Consider the following 8,543-nt stretch of genomic DNA (forward strand, 5'->3'; position numbering starts at 1 on the left):
ATTCTATATTGCACAGAATAATCTTTTTACAAAATAATCGAGTATACGGCATCGTATACAGCTGTATGGCACATAGTTGCATATGTCGGGGGAGTCTGTGTTTGATGCTTGTGCTGCGAGATTTTTATGGCTCATACACCAAATGTCCATTGCGGTGACCAGTTTTAGGCCTTGTCCTGAAGGGGAAGGAGGGGAGGGTGTGAGGTTGCAAAAAAATAAAAAAGAACAAACAACTAGTATTATAACCAGCACATAATTGCCATAACATTGCAAAGAGAGCCCTGGTACAGTTTAGTACCCGTCCCAACTTTGTTGTATATGGCAATAACGGGTTTTCTGCTGCTAATCGTTAAATTGAGTGCCCATGGACAGGAAGGTTGGACACCCGCATACCGTAATTAATTTTATTGCTTTTATACATAGAGGTGGAGGACGAATTATAATTACATTGATCTAGGGAATGAAATTTTTTTCTAAAAATAAGAACCGGAAGTACACATGTTCTATTTAAAATCTGCATTTTGTTAGAAAGAACATACTACACTGTCTACTGTTAAATAATACTGAAAATCTGAAAAACACAGGAAGCGAATACTAAAGGACCCAAAATACAGACTGCGGCTGCAGTAGGCGGTATAACAATATTTATTGAAAACAAGCAGTAACCACAGACATGAAACTCGTTCTAGCACACAAAGCTGAGCATTATACTTGTTCTGTAAGGAAAACACAAAGCCAGTCTCACAAACACAAGTCAACAATGTGGCGCATTAGTACTGGGAGGAATGATCCTACAACAATAAATATTAGAATTACATTGTAAGTGGTCTAATAAATTCTACGATTATTTGTATTTCTCTTCCTATGGCTTTCTAAAAAAAATAATAGAAAAAAAAACATTTGCTAAATGCGTTAATATAGAAATTAAAATTGTTATGATATTCAAGAGGAAATACAGTCATTTCTGGACTACTAGCACATGTCTGATTTTATTAAAACTCAGAATGTCTGAGATTCAGAGTAAAAGGGGTCTCAGATTTCTTTTGCACACTAAGACACTGCGCCATGGTCCTCTAGACAGTGGTCTAACTTGTAGGCCACAATGGCGCCAAAGCAAAATCTGTCACAGGGCCCGCCACAGACAGTATCATGTGCCATTTACTATACTAGTGTCATCTTATGTACCAGAGAATACACCACCTACCTCTGCCCATAACGCCAGTGTTACTGAATGTGAGTTAGTAGGCTTTCTATGGCAATAAGCTCTTTTTTATATAGCAGGAGGCCCATCCAATTCAAAGTTTTCTTGCCCCGTCTGCTGTATTTCTTGTTGTCGTTATAAAAAATATCCAATTTATAAAGATTCTTAAAGGAACAATCCGGGTAAAACTGATGCACTATGTTATGCCTAGTTCAGGGCCTGCAGAGGTGGTTCATGACAAAGGGATTCTTTCTTTAGTGTTCTTAGAATCTGTTTTCTATGAACCGGCCCTCAGGCCCTGCACTGACACCTTAGATCTTATTCTAGTTGCTGCTGCAGCAATAAGGAAGAGCCACCATATTCTCTACTTTAGACTGTAGGTTTACTTAGGCTCTTAAAAAGAAATTGAAACTTGAGAATTTAAAAAAAAACTAAAAATTGTGGTTTAAAGTTTATGCAGTTCCCTCATATTGTATGTAACACCAGACTGCATGTCCTCCTTTTCAAGTACCCATTCACCGTTATCTATTTTCAGTCCTCATGCACACAGCCATATTATGGCTCCATTTTTCATAGAGCCGTAATAGGGATCCTATAGAGGTGAGTCTTCTACTACGTATGCCTCTGTTTTCATACGGGGGCACACAGATTTTTTTCTGTCACATTTTGTATGAATTTGACAGAAAAAAAAGTGCCATGTACCATTGAATGTTGCAGGGCTATTCTCCCCTGAGGCTGTATTTCATGTACTCCATACTTCGTACACTGCCGTAAGGCTTCGTGCACGCAGCTCTGCCATGTGTGGTCCTCTTTGAGATATGGTGGCCATCACCAGCCTAGAAGGATGAAATCTTAAGTTGAGGGGTAATATCACAGTAGAATTTCACAGACTCTTTACTTTAGTGATCATGGTCCTCTTACTGGCGCTATATTTAATGACTTGTCGGTTTATAAATAAAGATGAACATTCATTTTACGAGTATCATTATAGCATCGTAATTGACTTTCTGGCTTTTCTACATCAGAATACCCAAGGCTGAGAAAAAAGGTCTCCTCAAGCCAACAGATGTTCAGTTAATAATTTGGATGTTGGTCTGTGTTCCACATTTATACACAGGGATATTTTGCTAGGATGGGAGCTAAAGAAATTAGTCCTAATGTAGCAAAATAAAGCCCTGCTATTCCCCGTAATAGGGGTGCTGCAGCATTTAGAAATCTCCGTGGATGCCTATTTTCTATAGACACAGGCAGCTGGTAGTGGTTCACTGCAGCCTATAGTCAGTTAGTGGCTTCCAAATGTAGACAGTAATAAAAATAGAACAGGCTATCAAAGAGGGCAGGCAGCCACTACTCTTAACATATTAAAGATAAAAACATAATACAGACATTCCTATAATATGAAACAGAATTGGCGATGAGGGAAGGGGCTCCAACCACTAAGTAATAAGGGGGGGGCGAAGCGTCCCTAGCACTGGGGTTAAGATGTTTGGTGAGTGGCCCTGGATCTACTGGTAGATAGTTTATGAAAATGGAGCTGGCCTTATGGCCTGTAGAGCTGGGATAGAGGGGAGACATTTTAGGTGTGAATAAGGGGTTATACAGAGGGAAAAGCTTTAGTAGTTCTTAAGGGGGTTAGCTAGTGGGTGGTGAGCTATAGGGGGATAGTAGAGTGTAGATGAGGTTAGGTTAGTACCTTTATTAAAGACCCGGCGAGCAAGACCACCACCTTGCACTGGGTTTTAAGCATTTGTTTGTGGCATTGTTCTTGCAACGTGGTTTGGGGCTTGCGATGCGAGCATTGCTAGGCCCTGGATAGCGGCATTGCACTCAGAATTGTTGGCGGTATGGTGAGGCCACTCCAAGTGTCCCACTAGCTACATGGTGGAAAACCTCGCTCGTGGGGGGTACAGGCCCCCAGTACAGGTTTTGGCTCGTGCAGCCACAAAGGTCTATAAAAGGACCAGTAAGTGGCTGCCTGGGGGAAACCAGTGGTGGCTGCTAATACTTTAAGGAGCTGGAGGAAGCGAACTCTGGCTCCTGGAGTGCAGGGATGCAATGGGATGAGGCTCTACTTTGCTGATGTTTACATTTTGAATGTGAAATAAACATGGCGTAAGCCACGGAAAACGTTTGTCAGGAATTTTGTGTTATGTGATTTTTACGGGGAGGGTAGTGCGTGGTCGTAGTCCCTATGGTTGTGAGGTGTAATCCTTAACAGAGAAGTACAAGATGACAGAAATGACACAATAAACTTGGATCAAAACCTGATAATGACTTTCCTGACTACCTAGGAACCAATGTAATGTAAAGTAAGATATCATCACTTCAATTATCACCTTGCTCCTTAGCAATAGAAGTAAAATGCCTTGAACTGTTAAGCTGTCCTAAACAAGTTTGTGGCAAGCAGCATTGTAATGCGCTTACTAATAGACACCAGAATAGACCTTTGTTTTGTTTGTGGTCTGTGTCACGCCATACAACACCTTTTAGGTTCCTACAAGTATTTCCAAACAAAGATTTAATAGGATTAGAAACAGTTTAAACCAGGGGTTTCTTAACCTTTTTCTTTTAGGATCTCACCAGTCAGAACATGGTGATATCATTGGTTGAAGTTCATGCAAAACTAAAATGTTCCGATTTTTGCAAATATCTGCATTGCTACACATGTATTTTCCCCTACCATAACTGATTAAATGCTACAATTGCAGTGTTTAATCAAAAATAGCTGGAAAACATTTACCTAAATACCTAAACTACATATAACCAAACTAGCTTCCAGTAGTCGATACCAATCATAATATTCCTGGAAACATAACAATAATTACTAAACAGGGTTTTCCATCTTAGACATTTCTGGCATATCCACAACGGAATATTAAAGGGGTTTTCCAACGCTCACATTGCTGTACAAAAAAAAAAGACAACACACTTCACGATCCCCAGCTCCTGGTCCGCCTCTGCCCGGTCTCCCGTCAGGCTCTACATTTTGCGGCACAGATGATGTGTAGACTCTATTGCTACGCTATTGCTTCCGGCAAAACAACGGATCTGATGCACAACAGAGATAAATGGAAAACATGGGCACCGGATCCTTCACCATTCGTGTCAGCTCGTGTCAGTTCAGGGTCCCGTTCTGACCAAAAGCTCTGACGGAACGTCAGAACGGGACCCAACGCAGATGTGAACAGAGCCTTAGAATTTGGTAATAATGAGGCATTACGAATTGTTGCACAAAATGTAAGGAATATGTTGACCCTGAGACCACATTCAACAGCTATATACATTTTCTTCCACCCCATTAATTAAAAAAATGGCATTCCACTGTTTATAAATACGTTACTTGTGGTATAAAAGCTTAAAAGGGAAATTCACCTTTAACAAGGGGGCTAATCCACTGACAACGTAAGGTGTCAACACTTAATATAATAAGTGTCAAAATTTAACCTCTGAGAGGTAACCTGAGGGGCCCAGCTAAGAGGCCTGATCCAATAAGTTATATGCCATGTATGTGTTTGTAGTTTAAAAAGATGAGCTGCAGACACTGGCCTCCATGCCATAAACATGGACAGTGTTTAAACAAAGATGTCTCCACCTATAGCCTCAGTCCATGCTCTTGGTAACCACACTTTGGCACCTATTAATTTACAGATGAGCACCCAATTTAAACTACACCCCTTTAAGAAAATTATCGCTTGTATCAGAATTACTTCTAAAATATTAGTATGTGTTTAAAAATGTACTTTACTGAGATCTATGTTGCTATTAGGCTACGTTTAAATCCCTCTTTGACACTTTGTTTAGGGCCTGTTCACATCTATGTTGAGGCTCCGTTAGGGGCCTGTGTCACAGATCTGGCGGAGATTACCGGAAACAATAGCGCAGCATGCTGCACTATTGTTTTTGGTAAAACCACGGACACCCCGACGGAAAGCAGACAGAACCCATTAAAGTCTGGCATTGTTTTGTTCTGCTCCTCTGACGGAGGAGAACGGAATGCCCCAACACAGATGTGAACTGGGCCTTAGTGTACAATATGGGAATATACCCGAAGGTATCGATAGCTTTTAATGGACCCAAAATATGCAAAAAGAGTGTCCTTTTGGCATATATTCGGCAGTACGTGTGGTATACTTTTTCTTTTACAATGTAAGTCAATGGATGACGTTTCCATACGTCGGGTTCTATGTTTGACCTATACGTCAAACATAGTTCAAAACCAAATTGTTAATAGAGTCCAAGCTTGACCTTCATTGAGGGCAATACCAACAATCCAAAACCGAAAACAAACACGTATCGAAAGAAATCCAAAAAACAAATCTTAGAGGAATAAAAGATGCAACAAGTTGGCTTTTCCTCTATTCAAAGTACAACATAAATAACAAGGCAACAGCATGCATTGTGGTCTACCAATTTGCATTATGAATACGGCACATGAGCTGATTCAAGGGTGGTGCTTCCGGTACACAGCACCATAACAACTCTATAGGCAACAGAACAAAAAAAAAAAAGAAAAAGACTATTGTAGAACCTTCTGACATTTGACGTAAGGGATCAAACTCTGTCTAACACACAGCCCATGAATGGGATTCCCCTCCCCCACTCCGGGGCTTGAGGAAACTCCACACACACACCATCTGCAATGTGAATACTTGGCATTTTTACAGTTTTTTTTACCCTACATATTAGAATAAATACATAAGGAATAAGCTAGTGCACTACCGTACTGGTTATAACCCATTCCCCATTACTTCTTTAGCTACCAAATAATAAAACACAGCAAATTATGACATCACAGGACCAAAACATTACTATGAGTTATTTTTCCGTTTTCTACATATACCGGAAATATTCACATATAAAACCATGCATACAGACTACCGTCACCGTCATCGTAAAGCGCTATGGAATATCTTGGTGCTATATATATTTATATATAGATATAAATGTTATTATTATTATTTTAAAAATACAAGCTGGTACTTATAGGAGAACATAGAGCCCTGGTTAAAGAAGTTGGGGGAGGGGAAGGGGGTATAAACTCGACATAAATGAATGGATAATCTGACTTACCTCACACTAGATGTGGTCTAAAAGACACAGCTTTGTAGTTCCGAAAAGCAGGCTGGATCAACTTCTTGCTGGAACAACACTCCTAGTCCATTGACTTTCCTTTCTTCCTATAAACTCTGCATGATAACTCTTCTGGTGTAGATCCTGGGGTCAAAAACCAAAATATCAACCAACGTTGCTCTTTTAAATCCACCCGAGTTTAACACACAAAAAATTCACCTAAGAAAATAATTTTCAAAAATCCTTCAAAAGTCTCCAAAGACGGTGGAAAGTTTTGTCTTTATTGGAACTGTTGTATCTGGTTATATGGTGATTGGGTTATTTTTTTTGTCTTGCTGTGGCAATGAGAATACAAGGCTAACTAGTTCATTAGCAGAGTTTAGTTAGTCTGTGTTTGTGTGTGAGTGAATCTCCCACAGACACAGCAGCAGCAGCTAGAAGAGGGGGGGAAGAGAGAGAGAGGAGAGAGGAGAGAGGGAGAGAGACTGGCAGGGGAAAAAAGATCCACTCACACATACAGAAACTGAGACACTCAGCAAGTGACCTCCTAGAGACAAAAAAAAAAAAGAAACACCAATTGACCTGAACTAGTAAGAAAATAACAAGCGCCTTCCCATATATTTCCTTGCTTACACATACATATGATTATTATTCAAGTCCTGTCCATGTGAACGCCTCATGATTACACACAACACACCGTTTGGGATATAAAAACACATTTTCTATATACAAAATACAACTACAAAGAATAATAATAATACCACTGATCAATAATAAAAATGGGGAGAAGAACAATCCATAAACCCTGAGATTTCAATGGGGGAGGGGAATATGCTTACTAAACAGATTGTAATGGATATCAGACACATATATATATATATATATATATATATATATATATATATATATATATATATATATATATATATATATATAAAAAACATCAGAGGCATTTATAATATTAACATTTAAAACATAAGCGAATAATAAGATTCACATAAAATGCATAGCAGTATATGTTTGTATATGTATATATATATATGCACAACACAAAAAGATACAGTGATGAGTTGAAGGGCACCGCACACGGCGACCTTATATGACATTAATGTTACATGTCTTTTTACATATAGACAAATAGGAAAATTGGTGGACTTACAGCATCTCCATAATTGTGATTCAGCAGAACGGATTACACTAAAATTGTTATTCAATCACCCTCAAAAAGTCTTATTTTTCAGCAGATTTTGTGTACGACCCTGGACTGGTTCTTAACGGGTTAGCCCGTTTTTCTTAGATCCTTACACATTACCGTGAAAGGAGAAAACAAATTTAAAAAAAAAGAGAGAAGAAAGCCTTAAAATGCAAGCATAAGTACATGATGCAACATTGTCCTGATTACATGTGCTTCCCTTCCCCCATCGCTTGCTGGTGGGAGTGCTGTTTTTTTCCGCCTGTAGGGTCACATTGTGGTTGATTGATTCTCCTTTCGCCTTGCTCAGTCATTCAGATTTGGAAAGTAAATAACAAGTTGACATCATTACAGCTCTCTGCATTACTGTGACACATTCCTCTACTACCACGCAGCATCGAATAGAAGCGCGTCAAAACAGGAATAGAAGCCTGTGCCTTGTGATTTTAAATCTGTTGGATTTCTATTTCCTGCTGTAAAAGCTTTAGGTTTTACAATGTGTTCTTCATCACGTATCAAGGTTATTCCCTTGGTTTTTCTATTGGATTGGGAAATAAAATAAATTGTATGGTGTAACTACATAAAATAACAGATATAAACAACATAAAAACAAGGGGTGTAAGATACTAGTGGCAGTTATGATAAACCAGTTTGTATGCTGAGTATATCAGGGGGCAACATAGCTTGAACAGAAATATGTAGCTTATTGTTATGTGAAAGTGTAGACTGTCTACCTGGCATATGGATTTTAACAGAAGTGGTAATGCGCACCACCAGGTGTGGAGGCGTAATTGTGGCCTAGATGTATAATTGTTTCATTACAAGTAACCATCAAGTTATTAACCGTATGCTGCTCAGTGGCAAAAGGGAGTTGTCCTGTAGCAGAGCACCCCCCCCCCCACATTGGTTCAAGTTGTCTTGTCCGAATCATTGTGTACCCTGACCCTAAATTCAAAGCCAGCCCCGTGTGACCTCACATATAGGAGGATCCATGGTTCTGATAAAAGACAGTATATTACAAGCTATTGTTGCCCTGAGCTATGATCTAGAATTAGAGTAAGGTCACCAGATCCTGCTGAA

At 39.4% G+C, this 8,543-nt stretch overlaps 1 protein-coding gene across 3 annotated transcripts in view; it reads right to left on the reverse strand.

The window, feature by feature from the left end:
* TBL1X (transducin beta like 1 X-linked) overlaps positions 1-7,814 on the reverse strand; it is a 276,885-nt gene extending 269,071 nt beyond the window's left edge. Inside the window, exons 1-2 of one of the 3 annotated variants that reach the window (XM_075853975.1) lie at positions 7,431-7,814; positions 6,272-6,415 (exon numbers count right to left, since the gene is read on the reverse strand). The gene's annotated coding sequence lies outside the window, so the exon portion shown is untranslated. Of the gene's footprint in view, positions 1-6,271; positions 6,758-7,430 lie in introns of those variants that run through there. The other 2 variants (XM_075853976.1, XM_075853977.1) reach the window with 2 other exon arrangements.
* Between the last annotated feature and the right edge of the window lie 729 nt (positions 7,815-8,543).

This window comes from Rhinoderma darwinii, chromosome 2 (assembly GCF_050947455.1).
Source record: "Rhinoderma darwinii isolate aRhiDar2 chromosome 2, aRhiDar2.hap1, whole genome shotgun sequence".
Taxonomy (NCBI): domain Eukaryota; kingdom Metazoa; phylum Chordata; class Amphibia; order Anura; family Rhinodermatidae; genus Rhinoderma; species Rhinoderma darwinii.